Source organism: Loxodonta africana, chromosome 22 (genome assembly GCF_030014295.1).
Source record: "Loxodonta africana isolate mLoxAfr1 chromosome 22, mLoxAfr1.hap2, whole genome shotgun sequence".
NCBI classification, from domain to species: Eukaryota; Metazoa; Chordata; class Mammalia; order Proboscidea; family Elephantidae; genus Loxodonta; species Loxodonta africana.
Genome location: NC_087363.1, coordinates 8,155,102 through 8,172,265, shown reverse-complemented (window position 1 = coordinate 8,172,265; position 17,164 = coordinate 8,155,102). Strand labels below are relative to the sequence as shown.

General features: G+C 43.7%; 1 long non-coding RNA gene across 1 annotated transcript in view; it reads right to left on the bottom strand.

Annotated features, from left to right (window-relative positions):
• Positions 1 to 277: 277 nt before the first annotated feature.
• Positions 278 to 17,164, bottom strand: part of LOC111750619 (uncharacterized) — a 29,669-nt gene continuing 12,782 nt past the window's right edge. Inside the window, exons 4-5 of the long non-coding RNA XR_002785729.2 lie at positions 14,306 to 14,437; positions 278 to 2,379 (exon numbers count right to left, since the gene is read on the bottom strand). This is a non-coding gene — a long non-coding RNA (uncharacterized LOC111750619). The remainder of the gene's footprint in view (positions 2,380 to 14,305; positions 14,438 to 17,164) is intronic.

The window sequence follows — 17,164 nt, the reverse complement described above, 5'->3', positions numbered from 1 at the left end:
ACAGCTTGGTAAAGTAGAGGATCAGCAAAAAAGAGGAATGAGGTGGACTGACCCAGTGGCTGCAACAATGGGCTCAAGCATAATGACTGTGAGGATGGCACAGGACCCGGCAGTGTTTTGGTCTGTGGTACGTAGGGGTGCTATGAGTCAGAACCGACTCCACAACACCTAACAACAAGAACAACAAAACTGCTTTGAAAATTAAAATCTATTAATTCTTTAAACATTAAGTAAGCGTGAGTTACATGTGGAGCAACGAGCTGACTACTGGCTGGGAACTCAGGGATCGTTCGGTAGTGGTGAGAATGGGGGAACGGGAGCTGTAAGAAGGAAAAAACTGAAATATTGGGGATTTATTCATCTTACTTTGTGTGTGTCAGCACAGGTCATTGTCTTAGACATTCAGTGCTGCTATAACAGAAATACCACAAGGGGATGGCTATGACAAAGAGAAGTTTGTTCTCTCATAGTCCAGTAGGCTAGAAGTCCGAATTCAGGGCATCGGCTCCAGGGGAAGGCTTTCTGTCCCTGTCGGCTCTGGAGGGAGGTCCTTGTCCTCAGTCTTCCCTTGGTCTGGGAGCATCTCAGTGCAGGAACCTCAATTCCAAAGGTTCCCAGTACTGCTTTCTTGGTGGTATGAGGTCCCCATGTCTCTCTGCTGGCTTCTCGGTTTTGTGTCTCAAAAGAGATTGGCTTAAGACACTACCTAATCTTGTAGAGCTCGTCAGTATAGTTGCCACTAACTCATCTTATTACATCATAGTGACAGGATTTATGACACTGGGAAATCACATCAGAAGATAGAGCGGGAGACAATAATATAATCATACAAGGGAATTATGACCTAGCCAAGTTGACAGATATTTGGGGGGGGGACACAATTCAATCCATGACAGTAATACTTTGTAAAGGTGTTTTTCTTCATGTCTTAAATTGTCTTGTAGTTCTCCCAGCAACTCTGTCATAGGTATGACATAGTTCCCATTTCACAGATAGGAACACTGAGGCTTAAAAAATTTAAATGGTATGCCGGCAGCCTGAGAGCCAAGCTTTTAGGTATTTTACATAATGCCTCTTTTCTCACCATATATCCTTATGACAAACCTCAGACTTACATCTGCCAAAAGGGGAAGCTAAGCTCAAAATTTCTGGACTAGATGAGCATCAAATGATTAGAAAAAGCTGGGGCAATAAGCCCTGAGATGATTAATACCAGGAGTTAATTATCTCAAGTGCTACTGACTTAATAATCGTGTAGACTGGAGATAATTTAATAGGGAAAATTAAACCCAGAAGAATTGGAAAGCAACCTAAAAATTCCTTGGAGAAACTAGTGGCCTTTTAATTTATCGACGTTCTGATGAGTCATCATGCTCAGATTAATTTTAATTCATCCCGCCCATTTCTGCACAGAGCAATAGGACAGAACTGGTGCCTGCCCTTCCCGTAGAAGGTAGCAGAGTGCTAGCATTCGGACAGCCAGCAAGTCCGTCACGTGTTTACCTTTAGGGGAAACGCAGGAGTAACGACGCCCGCGTGGTGGCAGAGGACGGAGGGCGGCCGCCGGCTGAGCTGCCTGAGAGTGCTCTCGAGCACAGGTCTGGTTACACATCAATCTATATAAAATTTTTAAGACACCCACCTTAATGTTTGTAGCCGCGGAGGAATATGCAGTTTCAAATTCAATCTCACTATTACAGAGTTGTCAACACTTGTTGGGGCAGAGTGTCGATTGGGAAGCTACATTTTTATGAGATCAAATCTTTCATAAAATGAGATACTCTTAAAAAAAAAATGATGGCGCTGATGTGAACAACTGCAGCTGTGAAAGGAAGGCTTGGAGATTGTGGTTGCTGGGAGCACCCCCTAAATGAAGGCGTCCCTAAACAGGAAGGCCGTCCAAAGGACAGAAATTAGCTCTCCGTGGGGCCAGCCAACTTAGGCTTGTTTGGGTTTTTTTTTTTCCCCCTCTGTGTTCTCTGTAATAATTCACATTGATGGGGTCGCTATAAATCGAAAACAACTGGACAGCGCCTGACAACAACAATCCGTAACGACGCCAACAACTAGTAAAGAAATGCCTCTACCCTAAGAAGAATGACAGCCCCACTGCGGGGTTTGGAGGCATGAGAACAGGTTACAGGGGAGAACGTGTGGCCGGGAGCCTTTCGGTCCTGGACGGACTTCTCTTCAGGGTCCAGTTTATTCCGTTCTGAGAAAGGCTCATTCAGGGCTGCTCGCGGAGAACTCAGGAGCTGGAAACGGCAGAGCTCCAACCTCACGCCAAACCAAGGAGGGTTAGCGCTTCCCAGGTGAACACAAGCTTCGTGACTCCAAGCTTCCAGAGCAACCACACAGAAGCCATGGCTGGATCCTCCTCTGTCCCGGGCATCAGTGATAACAAAAACAACAAAGGCAACGGCTACCAGTTAGTCTGACCCAGATCCTGGCCCACCACTTTATTCTGAATTATTTCATCCTTAAAATGATGCTATGACAGTGGCACTACACGCAGTCCTTTCTGACACATAAGGAAGCTGAGTCTTACATACTTAGGGAAATGGCCCAATTACACTTAACTAGCAAATGGTTATGCTGAAACTTGGAGTCCCTGGGTGGTACAAACAGTTAACACACCCCTTCATACTAACGAAAACGTTGGTGGCTTGAGTCCACCTAGAGATGCCTCGGAAGAAAGGCCTGGTGACCTACTTCTGAAAAATCAGCCACTGAAAACCCTGTGGAGCACAGCTCTCCTCGGACCCACATGGAGTCGCCATGAGCCGCAATCAGCTCAAGGGCAACTGATTTCGTTTGGTTTGAGCTAAAACTCAAACCCAGGCCTCTCTGACTCCGAATCTAGAGTGTTATACGGCCAGTCTCATACAAGGCTGTCTTCCTGGGAAAAAGGCACTACGTAGTTCTATTTTTTAAACATTCTAGTTAGACTTATCTTGTTAATGTTTTGGGTAGGGGTTAAATAATCTAGGTGGGGGAAAACATGGCTGCAGAGCCATTTAGTGTTACTTTTACAGAGGAAGAGAGGGAGGGGCAGGAAGAGAAGAAAAGGAGAACAAGGGAAGGGAAGGGGAAAGCTAAGATGGAGCCTAGAATGAACTTCCAGCATTTGAACATCCAACGAAGGAGATGACCCAGGAAAGAAAATAAGAAAGATTAGTCAGAAAAGTAGGAGAAAAACCAAGAGTGCTCATGATCACAGAATAGTACTAGCTAATAATATTAGCGAATATTTATTGAACGCTTACTATCTCCAGGGACCATTCTATGCCCTTTGTATGTATTACCTCATCTAATGCTAATAGCCCTGAGGTAGATCCTATTATTAATCCCATTACAAATAATTAATCCCATTACCAAAGCACAGAGAGGTTAATAGACTTGTCCAGGATCACAGAGCCAGCAAGCCGCCAAGTCCAAATTTCAACCAAGGCTGCCTGACTTTAGACCTGACCTCTTGGCTGATACACTGTGTCCAGTGTGATCCAGGACAGGCTTTTCTTGAGGAGAATTAATGCAGAAGCATGACCTGGGCTAAATTTTTTCTATTTAAAAAATATTCTGTGTTTTTTTTTTTTAAAGCAAAACTATTAGCTCATCAAAGATCACCTACAAACCTTTTTTAAGAGAAATACATTTAGGAAAAGATTTTTGATATGCGAACACAGGTATAATTCTGCACTGACCATGAGCTCTCCCAGCGTAACCTCGCATTTTCCTCCCAGGGCTACACGGAAAGCAACAGCATCTGACGCTGACAGTTTTCTTCAAGAGAGGCACAGTGAGACTTATGCTTGCCCTTGAAAGACTTGGGGGTTTCACACAAAATGGTGGACAATCACACACTACTGGGGATCATAGCCTAGTCAAATTGATACACACATTTTTGGGGAACACAATTCCATCCATGACAGTGCCCAAGTTGAAACTCATCTGCCATCCCGTCCAAGCCACACGTTCCCAGTGGACGTACTCAGGTGTTCACTGTTCACCTGGCAGCAATAACCCCTAAGTAACACCATCTGGAAATCTTGCCAAGCAAACCTTCCTGCATGTCCTCAGAGTGGCCCCATGGACCCCCCTGAATATTAAAGACCCTCATTCACAAGTGGGTACCTTCCTGCACGTCCTCAGCCTGTGCCTCACCGCGCCCTCGTTCACAAGTGGGTAATGGTTGAAGTGGTATGATTATGTGGAAATTGATTATGCTGTTCACTCTACTTTTGCATACACATGAAATTTCCCTAAATACTAAATATTCAGACTTACTTGCATCCAAATCCTTGGAGTCGGGGAGGCCTACGAATGTGAATTTTTAATAGGCTGGCTAGAGTGATTTTTATATATTCAGAAGTTGGTTTTTCAAAGTGATTCTCAAACTTGGCTGCACAGTGGAAAGCTTTAAATGTGCTAATGTCCAGACCCCATCCTCGACTAATAAAATCGGAACCTGGGGGTGGGACTGGGTGTCAGTACTCTTTAAGTGTCAATGTCCAGACCCCAGCCCCGACCAATAAAATCAGGACCTGGGGGTGGGACTGGGTGTCAGTACTCTTTAAGTGTCAATGTCCAGACCCCAGCCCCGACCAATAAAATCAGGACCTGGGGGTGGGACTGGGTGTCAGTACTCTTTAAGTGTCAACGGCCAGACCCCATCCCCGACCAATAAAGTCAGAACCTGGGAGTGGGACCTGGCGGCAGTACTAATAATTCCACAGTGCAGCCAGGACAGGGGCCTACCAAGAGAGCACACCCTGCCTTTTCCACCTCACTTCAGCAGTCTATTGAGGTCCCCCTTGTCTCAGGGATCAGAGTGGCCCAGGGTCGTTGGTTCTTCGATGTGCTCCCCCCAGATGGGTTGACTCTGCACAACTTAAACCTGGCTTATACAGATGTCCCTGCAGGTTTAGGCATCGGTCTTAGGGGTTCCCCAGAAAGAGATCCTGAGGTGAAAATTTGTGTGCATGCCGTTTATTAATTAAGTGCTCCAGGGAAACTGGGGTGGAAGTGGGGAAACCATGACAGAGGAGGGGAAGAAGCCAAAAGGGGTGTGATCTCACACTCCCTCAGAGGCTGTTTCAGCCTGATCTGGGGTACACGTTATGCCTTGGAGTTGTCCCCACCCAAGGGAAAGCAGATGGGCCTTTCATACTCCCACACCCTTCATTCAGTGCTTAAGGGCTACCCTCCTCCAAAAAACCAAACCAGTTCTGATTTATGACGACCTCTTTCTTTTTCTTTAACATGCGTACGGAGTAGAACTGCACTACAGGGTTTTCATGGCTGTGATCTTTTGGAAGCAGATGCCAGGCCTTTGATCCGAGACACCTCTGGGTGGGTTCTAACTGCCAACCTTTCAGTTAGCAGTTGAACAAGTTAACCGTCTCCACCACCCAGGAACCTGCACTTTGAACCTGCAAGGAAAACCCTAGGACAGTCTTCCTCTAGCTGATAGAAGCTAAAGCACGTTAAAGTGAGAGGGTAGAGGGGTGAAACTCAAAGACAGTGGAAAGGTATCTAAAATATTCTGAGAAGTGCATGAATATTGTCCTTTGTTACAGCAGCTGAAATCATTGTTTGGCTGGTTCATGCCAGAAAACAGAGTTCGTTACCACATTATAAAGCTAGTCAGTTTGTATGTGAGTAACATTTAATTCCAGCCCATATTCTTTGATAAATCTGGTAGCAAGAAGGCTTCATTTCAACTCTGAACTGATTGGTAAGGGCTACCTGGAGCATGGTACTGAGGAAGATTGTAAGCTCAGGTTAGGAAAGGGCCACATTTGATGAGGGATGCCTGCCACAGCAAATGAGAAGGTGATCAGGATACTACTACCAGAGAACTTTGATGTCTAGGTGCTGTTAGAAGGCCTGTTGTCATTGTTGTTGTTAGGTGCCATCGAGTCAGTTCTGACTCATCGAGGCCCTGTATACAACAGAATGAAACACTACCCACCTGCTCCATCCTCACAATCATTGTCATGCCTGAGCCCATCGTTACAGCCACTGTGTCATTCCATCTCATTGAGGGTCTTCCTCTTTTTTGCTGACCCTCCACTTTACCAAGCATGATGTCCTTCTCCAGGGACTGGTCCCTTCTGATAATGTCCAAAGTATGCTTTAAAGAACACCGATGCCTGGGACTCACTCCCAGAGATTCTGATTTAACTAGTCTGATGGGGGAGCCTGGCATCTGTTTTTGTTAGAATCTTCCCAAGTGATCCTATCGTTGCCACCAAGGTAAACCAAACACCAAAATGAAACCAGTTGCCGATCATGGCAACTCAGTGTGTATCCAAGAACTGTGTGTGCTCCACAGGGCTTTCAGTGGCTGGTTTTTTTGGAATTAGATCACCAAGGGAAAGACCCACAGTAATAGTCAGCATGATGTCATGATATTTCCCTCTTGTCTAGGAAATACTTTCAGGAATGCTTTAAAATAATGAAATAGATCTTCCTAAAAAGGTATTTTATTTATAACGAGTCCTTTCTTAGTCTTGTATAAATTTCTTTTCAGACTTGAGCGGCAGCACATTGTTGTTTTGTCTTGTTTAACCTTCAACATGGCTGTCGACTTTGAACAGGCTAATCATTGCCAATTTATTTGCCTTGTGTAAATGACTCAAGTTATTGTTTTCTTTTCACACACCATTCAAATAAATACACTTGGAGATACACATCTTTGTAAGACAATAGCCTTAAACCCATAGAAAACGTTGCTAGGGCATATATGTATATATACACATTCACAATTTGTAAAACAAAGAATATATATAGTATAACTCCCCCGTGTTTGTTGCTTGTTGCAAGACGGTTTAGCAATGGCACAGCTACTGACTAACATGTTACAAACTTGCATGCCATCTTGTGGGTGATGGTGCAAGTTGTACAATTATGAAGTAAATACGCCAAAAAAATATTTATTATAAATGTTACTGCAGTTTCTCCCAAACCTCTGCCTTTCGTGTGGGTTATTAAAGATACTTTCTAGATAATTAAAGCTTTTCTCAAAATCACTTCCCCCCAATTATACAGCTATTTCAAGCAAAATTAGTTTTTAGCTTGGATAACCCACATAATTGCCTCAGTTCCCAAATTCATTTGGCTACAGTACAGCAAGTCCCGGGTTACAAACATCCGACTTACGGACAACCGCACTTGCCCTTTAATATTAGGTAAATTTGCCCTCACTTTGAAACAGTTGAACCAACCCCCACTCGAGACAAATTCTTCATCACACTCACCTTAATTTGCTGCATGTACAGCTTTTAAATCATTGAAAAGGCTTCCAGCCTTTTCTTGAACTAAAACCAAAAACTGCTGACCTTTTGGTTAGCAGCCCAATAGTTAACCACTTCACCACTAGGGCTCCTTCCTTCACTAATCAAAAAAAAAAAAAAAAAACTCGTTGCCGTCAAGTGGATTCTGACTTCTGACTCATAGTGACCTACAGGACAGGGTAGAACTGCCCCATTCGTTTTCCAAGGAACGCATGGTGGATTTGAACTGCCAACTTTTTGGTTAGCAGCCAAGCTCTTAACCACTACACCACCAGGGTTTCCTCCTGCACTACAGTGAGGCTAAATAAGAACCATATGCACCTTTTTTGACTTACCCACAAATTCAACTTAAGACACACTCAGGAACAGATCTCATGTGTAACCTGGGCACTGCTCTTACACCTAAACTGAGTGATACTTCATCCCATATCAGAACTTCCCAAGAATGTCGTATTTTCCCCTTCTCTCGGTCTTACAAGGAGATGATATTTTAAGGTGAGCTTAGGGTGAAAGGCCACTTCATTGGGGGAAACTCAGAAATGAATCTTTCAAAAGATTCTGCAAACATATCCTAAGGATCTCCCATGAATCAAGAAGAATAAAACTGACTTCCTGTTCATGTAAAGGAAAGACACAAACACAGATAATACAATTTTATAAGAACATTGACGTGTTCTCACTACCCCAGATCAAATAGGTAAAAGCAAATCACTCCCTTACAATGTTGATTGACATAAAATAGCTGAAGAGTCAGTTCTCCTATTAGGTCCCCAGGTTTTCCTAGTAAAGAATCTGGGCAAGTTGGCGTGTGTGGGTAAACACTACCCAAGTGAAATGGTGTTAATTTCCAATTAACTTTTCAAACATGAACAACAGAACATTTCTGTTTTGTCTTGTTTTGTTGGACATTCAACATGGCTGTTGGCTCTGAACAGCCTAATTGTGCCAACACTTTGTTTCCTTTATGTAGATAGATGTAAGCTACAGATTCCTGCCTAGCAGCTCTGGCAACAGCAGCCCGTCCTTACTTCTCCATGATGTTGCTGATCATGGCAAAGGGAGGTAGAAAAAGGTCCTGCTGCTCCCAGAAAGATGTTCCCCCCATCCTCCTCTCAGCAACAATACCTGCATCAGCAATATAAACCATACAAAACTGTATAAAAACAGCTGCCATCCAGGCGATTCCGATTCATGGCAACCCCACGTGTGTCAGAGTAGAACTGTGCCCTGCAGGTCCTTCATGGCAGCCCCACGTGTGTCAGAGTAGAACTGTGCCCTGCAGGTCCTTCATGGCAGCCCCACGTGTGTCAGAGTAGAACTGTGCCCTGCAGGTCTTTCATGGCAGCCCCACGTGTGTCAGAATAGAACTGTGCCTGCAGGTCCTTCATGGCAGCCCCACGTGTGTCAGAGTAGAACTGTGCCCTGCAGGTCTTTCATGGCAGCCCCACGTGTGTCAGAATAGAACTGTGCCTGCAGGTCCTTCATGGCAACCCCACGTGTGTCAGAGTAGAACTGTGCTCTACAGGTCCTTCACGGCAGCCCCACGTGTGTCAGAGTAGAACTGTGCCCTGCAGGTCCTTCATGGCAGCCCCATGTGTGTCACAGTAGAACTGTGCCCTGCAGGTCCTTCATGGCAACCCCACGTGTGTCAGAGTAGAACTGTGCCTGCAGGTCCTTCATGGCAGCCCCACGTGTGTCAGAGTAGAACTGTGCCTGCAGGTCCTTCATGGCAGCCCCACGTGTGTCAGAGTAGAACTGTTCCCTGCAGGTCCTTCATGGCAGCCCCACGTGTGTCAGAGTAGAACTGTGCCCGCAGGTCCTTCATGGCAGCCCCACGTGTGTCAGAGTAGAACTGTGCCCTGCAGGTCCTTCATGGCAGCCCCACGTGTGTCAGAGTAGAACTGTGCCCTGCAGGTCCTTCATGGCAGCCCCACGTGTGTCAGAGTAGAACTGTTCCCTGCAGGTCCTTCATGGCAGCCCCACGTGTGTCAGAGTAGAACTGTGCCCGCAGGTCCTTCATGGCAGCCCCACGTGTGTCAGAGTAGAACTGTGCCCTGCAGGTCCTTCATGGCAACCCCACGTGTGTCAGAGTAGAACTGTGCCCTGCAGGTCCTTCACGGCAACCCCACGTGTGTCAGAGTAGAACTGTGCCCTGCAGGTCCTTCATGGCAGCCCCACGTGTGTCAGAGTAGAACTGTACCCTGCAGGTCCTTCACGGCAGCCCCACGTGTGTCAGAGTAGAACTGTGCCTGCAGGTCCTTCAGTGACTAAGTCTGCAGAAGCAGATCGCCAGGGCTTTCTTGTGAACCCCCTCTAAATGGACTCAAACCTCCAACCTTCTGGGTAGTAGTTGAGCATGTCCACAGTTCATAACCCCCAGGGACTCCACAGAAGAGATCTTATACATATGTATATAATGTGTGTGTGTGTGTGTGTGTGTAGGGCAATTCCTGGGTGACTGAAATGGTCACGTGCTTAACCATTAGCTGTAAAGTTGGTGGTTTGAACCCACCAAGACCACCAAGTGGCACCTCAGGAGACAGACCTGACAATCTGCTTCCAAAATGTCCCAGCCTTAAAAACCTAATGGAGCCATTCTTCTCTGCATGCATGGAGTCACCATGAATTGGAAACAACTCAAAGGCAACTCACAACAATACACGTGTGTGTGTGTGTCTATCCTCCTGCTGCTAGAATAGACTTCATGAGGACAGGGATTTTTGACTGTTTCTTTTGCTTCTAGAGCCCCACTTCCTGGAATACTGCTTGGCACTAGTCAGCGCTCAATAAGTGATTGTCAAGTGGGTAAGAGAATGCGTGGGCAACCACTAGCTCTACTGAGCAACTTGGCATCTGTCCCTTCACACCCTGTCTTCCTCCCTGTTACTGTAGAAGAACAAAGTGCGTCTAACGTCAAACCCGCCACTCCTGAACTGCATGCTATCCCCCACTGCCCACCCAAGACCACTGCTCCAGCAAGCAGTGTCATTCCCCCTGAACTGCGTGCTATCCCCCACTGCCCACCCAAGACCACTGCTCCAGCAAGCAGTGTCATTCCCCCTGAACTGCATGCTATCCCCCACTGCCCACCCAAGACCACTGCTCCAGCAAGCAGTGTCATTCCCCCTGAACTGCATGCTATCCCCCACTGCCCACCCAAGACCACTGCTCCAGCAAGCAGTGTCATTCCCTTCTGCGTTATTACATTTCTCCTCTCCACTGATTGTTCCCATCCGCATAAAACATGCTATGATGTTTCTCATCATTCAAAACCGAAAACTCGCCTTGACCGTGTATCCTTCTCCAGCTGCTGGCCAACTTCTCTGCCCTGCTTCTTAGGAAAACATTTTGCAAGCAGCCTCTGCTCACCTCTCGTTCCCTGGAAGCTTCTCCAATCGCTCATCCTCACCACTCCACTGAACAACTCCACTTACTAAGGTCATCAAAGATCTCCATTCATTCACTCACGGAACACCTGCTATGTACCAGGTGCTTATCCGAGTTCTATCAATTAACATATTGCCAAATTCAGTGATGAGTAATCTCAGTTTTCATCAATCGCAACCACCCAGGGGCACGTGATGAATCCCTCCTTCTTAAAAGACGTCTTCCCTTGTTCTAGGAGACACTCCCCTCCTGATTTTGTTTTGTCACTGGTCCTGTTCAGTCTCATTTTCTCAATGTCCCTCCTTTTCTAACCTTCAAATGTTGGGGCACCCCAGGCTCCATCCTTCGTCCTTTTCTGTCATATCCACGCTTATTGCCTAGGTCATCTTATTAGTCCCAGGCTTTAAATACCATGTACAAGCTGGTGACTCCGAACTGCTGCTCCAGCCCCCGTCTCTGCTGAGCTCTAGGCTTTTTAATCCTGCCCACGCTGCCTGGCTATCTAACTGGCTTCTTTATCTTACAGGTACAAAGCAAAACACTTCAATTTCCTCCTCATCCCTCCTCCTCTTCAAGGAGTTGCTCAAGCTAAAAACCCAGAAGCCTCTTGATTCCTCTCTCTCCTTTATACCCCACATCCAATTTGCTCATAAATCTGTCAATATTACCTTCCAAATACATGCAAGCTGCCAAAGTGCTTAGGAGTGAAAAGAGCTATGTCTGCAATTTACTTGGACATGCATAAATAAAATAGGAGGGATTGATGGATGAAGGATGGATAACTGGGTGATAAAGCAGATATAGCAAGATATGAATCACAGAAGCTAGTGTTGGGCCTATAGGTGTTCACCTTTTAACTTTTGACTCTTAAGTTTTCTGTATGCTTGAAAATTTTCATAACAAAATGTTGAAAAATATGTAAAATGTCACTTCTCACCACCACATGTGTTCCCACCTCAGACCAAGCCACTGTCATCTCTCACATGACTGCTGTAGTCACCTCTAATTTGTCTCCCTGTCTCCACTTTTGCCTCTTTACAGCAAATTTTTTCACACAGAAGTCAGTATTATCTTTTCAGCTATTGCAGCCATAAATTCCACTTGGATCAAGTTTCCTCTTAGTTGCAACCACAAGAATCCTAACATACCTGAGTGATTAAGGCTCACAATAAGGAAGAAATAGCCTCTTATTTATTAATTTTGCCTAAAATATATACAGAATGACATGACCTAAAACTTCCAACAGCTGGATACATTTCATCTATTCGATGTGTTTTCTCCTCACATGTAAAACTTGTAAAAAATTTAAAATGTAGGCACTATTAAAATGACAACATGGGCCTTTTCCTAAAATGATTATACTTAAAAGCAATCCCGTTAAAACTCAGATTGCTACCCCAAATTATAAAGCAAAAATTTACATATTCTGGTTTCTAACTCAATAGACTCATCTTTCTCTCCATTTTAATGTTTGTTTTACAGCTGAGTTATAAAATAGGAGTATATAATTAAAATCCTCAGGCCCATAATTATAAGCTCTGCTGCCATGTAATTGTTGGGTCTTTTGATGATTCCATCACTAATTATGCCTCTTAGAATTTCCAAATATCACTTTCCCATAAAAATCTAATCATTGTCAGCCTTCAGTCAATACAGTTGACTGAGTGGAAAATATTGTTTGCCCCATCTACAATCTGCGGCCTGCTACCATGAATCTTTCAGAAACTGTTCTTGAATGGAATTTTAAAAAATCTCACCAAGTTATTAGAATGTCAACTTAGTAATTGCTTCTTTAGCCTATTACATAATGCCCAAAAGAAAATAAAAGTTTATTGATGGAATGAAATGTATGTCACTAACTTTGGAGTACCTTGAAGGAGATACTTTGCCTCGAAATTGAGGCATCAAACCTTATGTCATGGACATAGCCCCCACCCCACTCTCATCCTTCTCCGTGGCCCACCATGCTGCCCGTCCTCAAAGTCTGGGCTTATTTTCACAAGGTGCTAATTAACTGGTTTGATAGATACACCAAGGCACAATACACTGGTTTGAAATGTAAATTTTAGGAAATAGCTTTCATCTCACAACTAAGAAAGGAAAAATCAAAACAAATGTTGAGAAAGATAATTCTTTCCCATCATTTCTTGTTCATGACAATTAGTCAGAAGCAAAGACTTTTTTTTTATCTATATTGCCTCAATAAGTAGGACTTTTTAAGCAAGATTAAACAGAGCAGTAAGCAGATACAGTAGCCCCCCCCCCAGCAGGATTAAGCAGAGCAGTACACAGATACAGTAGCGCCCTCCACCCCCGCATACATAGTTTGGCTTCCACAGTGTAAGTTACCCAAGGTCAGCAATGGTTCGAAAATATTAAATGAGTAGTAGCATGATGAAATCTCACGCCATCCCACTCCGTCATTGACGTAACTGTTATTATAGTATATTGTTATAATTGTTCTATTTCCTTATTTGTTATTGTTGTTAATCTCTTACTGTGCCTGATTTATAATTTAAACTTTATCATAGGTATGTATGTATGGGCAAATCATAGTATATATAGGGTTCAGTACTGTCCCTGGTTTTAGGCATTCACAGGAGGTCTTGGAAGTTATTCCCTGTGAATAAGGGGGACTACTGTAATGCATTTAGACTCCCCAAAAAAGACATGTGCTACCTACACCCTGACCACTACCACTACCAAAACCACTGAGCCAGAAAGGCTGAGAAGGTCACGTGGGCTGAGGAGGATCAAATGTGACATGGAGGGCTGAGGTACAGAGCTGAGAAGACCCTGGGAGGAATCTGAAAGACAACCATGAAGAGGAGCAGGGCCAGCCTTAATGACCATCACTGTCTGTCAACTGGCGACCTCATTACTGGGATAAGGGTTAGGAGGTGGGCCTTCTATCTCCAGCCTGCTTCTAATTATGCAGCAGAACAGCCACCTGGACCCAAGATATTGCTGACTTCCTCCTTCTGGACATTCTTTGGCTGCCCACCTGTAGTTTTTGTCTGAAATTAATAGAGCTGCCCCAGCTACCCTTTGATTAGTGTCGGCATGGTAAAGTTTTCTCCTTCCCTTTCCTTTTAATCTGTCTGTGTCTTTATATTTAAAATGGGGTTGTAGATAGCATATAGTTTGGTCTTGGTTTTTTGTTTGTTTGTTTTTGTTGTCATTTTTTTGTGTTTTTAATCCACTCTGACAATCTCCGTCTTTTAATTGGTGCGTTTAGACCATTTACATTAGCTGAATTAATATCTACAATGTTTGTGACTGTTTTCTGTTCATTTCAGTTGTTCTCTGTTTCTTTTCCCCCTCTTTCGGTTTTAATTGAGCATTTTAGGTGATTCCATTTTTCATCCTCACTTAGCATATCAACTGTGATGATTAAGATTGTGTGTCAACTTGGCTGGGCCATGATTCTCAGTGTTTATAGTGATCACCCCCATGATGGGATCTGCTGTGAGTAGCCAATCAGTTGAAAGGGAATTTCCTTGGGCATGTAGCCTGCATCCAAATGTAATTGGATGTTCTGGATTTTGCCCTCTCTGGATCCTACAGCTACCTCTTATTTGTCTGACCTCTGGTTCTTTGGACTTGAGCTAGCAGCTTACCTTCCATTCTTGGGTTTCGTCAGTCTTCAGAGCCTTTGAGCGAGAATCCTGCTCTTCAACCTGCTGATCTTGGGTTCCCCGGCTCCTATGGCAACGTGAATCAGGGGAAGCCTTGAGGTCTTGCCTGCCAATCTTGAAGAAAAAATTCAAGCCCTGAGTTGCAGTAGTGAAGGATTCTATGAGGAAAATATTAAATGACGCAGGAAGCATCAAAAGAAGATGGAAGGAATACACAGAGTCATTACATCAAAAAGAATTAGTCAATGTTCAACCATTTCAAGAGGTAGCATATGATCGGGAACCAAAGGTACTGAAGGAAGAAGTTCAAGCTGCTCTGAAGGCACTGGCAAAAAACAAGGCTCCAGGAATTGATGGAATATCAATTGAGATGTTTCAACAAACAGATGCAGCTCTGGAGGTGCTCACTCTTCTATGCCAAGAAATATGGAAGACAGCTTCCTGGCCAACTGACTGGAAGAGATCCATATTTATGTCTATTCCCAGGAAAGGTGATCCAACTGAATGTGGAAATTATAGAACAATATCATTAATATCACACGCAAGCAAAATTTTGCTGAAGATCATTCAAAAATGGCTGCACCATTACATAGACAGGGAACTGCCAGAAATCCAGGCCAGTTTCAGAAAAGAATGTAGAACCAGGGATATCATTGCTGATGTCAGATGGATCCTGGCTAACAGCAGAGAATACCAGAAGGAGGTTTACCTGTGTTTTATTGACTATGCAAAGGCATTTGACTGTGCGGATCATAACAAATTATGGATAACATTGGGAAGAAAGGGAATTCCAGAACACTTAATTGTGTTCATGAGGAATCTTTACATAGATCAAGAGGCAGTTGTTCAGACAGAACAAGGAGATACTGATTGGTTTAAAGTCAGGAAAGGTGTGCATCAGGGTTGTACTCTTTCACCATATCTATTTAATCTGTATGCTGAACAAATAATACGAGAAGCTGGACTATATGAAGAACGGGGCATCCGGATTGGAGGAAGACTCATTAACAACCTGCGTTATGCAGATGACTCACCCTTGCTTGCTGAAAGCGAAGAGGACCTGAAGCACTTACTAATGAAGATCAAAGACCACAGCCTTCAGTATAGATTGAACTTCAACATAAAGAAAACAAAAATCCTCACGACTGGACCAATGATCAACATCATGATAAACGGAGAAAAGATTAAAGTTGTGAAGGATTTCATTTTACTTGGATCCACAATCAACAGCCATGGAAGCAGTAGTCAAGAAATCAAAAGAGGCATTGCATTGGGTAAATCTGCTGCAAAGGACCTCTTTAAAGTGCTGAAGAGCAAAGATGTCATCTTGAAGACTAAGGTGCGCCTGACCCAAGTCGTGGTATTTTCATTCACATCATATGCACCTGAAAACTGGACAATGAATAAGGAAGACTGAAGAAGAGTTGATGCCTTTGAATTGTGGTGTCAGTGAAGAATATTGAATATACCATGGACTGCCAAAAGAGCGAACAAATCTGTCTTCAAAGAAGTACAACCAGAATGCTCCTCAGAAGCAAGGATGGCAAGACTGGGTCTTACATAGTTTGGACATGTCGTCAGGAGGGATCAGTCCCTGCAGAAGGACTTCATGCTTGGCAAAGTACAGGGTTAGCAGGAAAGAGGAAGACCCTCAACGAGGTGGACTGACACAGTGGCTGCAACAATGAGCTCAAGCATAACAACAATTGTCAGGATGGCGCAGGACCAGACAGTGTTTCATTCTGCTGTGCATAGGGTCGCTATGAGTTGGAACCGACTCGACAGCACCTAACAACAACAACAGCCTGTGAGCTAAAGCCCTGCTCTCCAACCTGCCCATCTTGGGTTTGCCGGTCCCTAGGGCAACGATCATGAGGAGAAGCTTCTATCCTGTTGCACAGACTTGGGACATTTCAGCCTTTACAGTCACATGAGCTGTTTCCTCGATATAAACCTCTTTCTCCCTCTCTCTATATATATGTATATTTATATGCTTTACTGGTTTTGGCTCTCTAGAGAAGCCAGCCTAAGACATCAACTATACTTCTTCTTAATTTTTTTTTCCATTTTTTTAGTCAGTGCCTTAGAGTTTCCAATATATATATTTTAACTAATCTAAGTCTACTCTCCAATAACATTATATTGCATCATGAGTAGTGCAGGTACCTTACAGCAGAGTATTACCAATTCCTCCCTCCAATTCTTTATGACCTTGCTGTCATTATTTCACTTATCCATATGCTATAATCACCAAATACATTCTCACTATTAAATAAAGCTATCTTTGAAGTCAATTAAAAATTAGAAGTTTTATTTTGACCTTCATTTATTCCTTCTCTAATGCTTTTCCTTTCTTTATGTAGATTTGAGTTTCTGATCTATATTATTTTCCTTCTCCTGCAGGGCAGGTATTCTAATGATGAACTCTTTCAGTTTTTGTTTGTCTAAGAAAGTCTATATTTCTCCTTTGCTTTTGAAGGATAATTTTACTGGATACAGAATTCTAGGTTGGAGAATTTTTTCCTTTATTTTTCCAGTCCTTTAAATATTTCACTCTACTCTCTTCCCATTTGCATGGTTTCTCATAAGAAGTTTGTTATAATCCTTATCCTTATTTCTTATAGGTAAACTTTTGTTCCTCTGGTTTCTTTTAAGTTTCTCTTTGTTTTTAGTGTCCTTCAGTATGAATAAGAATAGGGTCGCTATGAGTAGGAATCGATTCAACCGCAATGGGTTTGGTTTGTGGGTGTGTGTGTGTGTGTGTGTGATTGTTCATTTCAGTATTTATCCTGCTTAGTGTTCTCTAAGCTTCCTAAAACTAATGTCTGTCATTAATTTTGG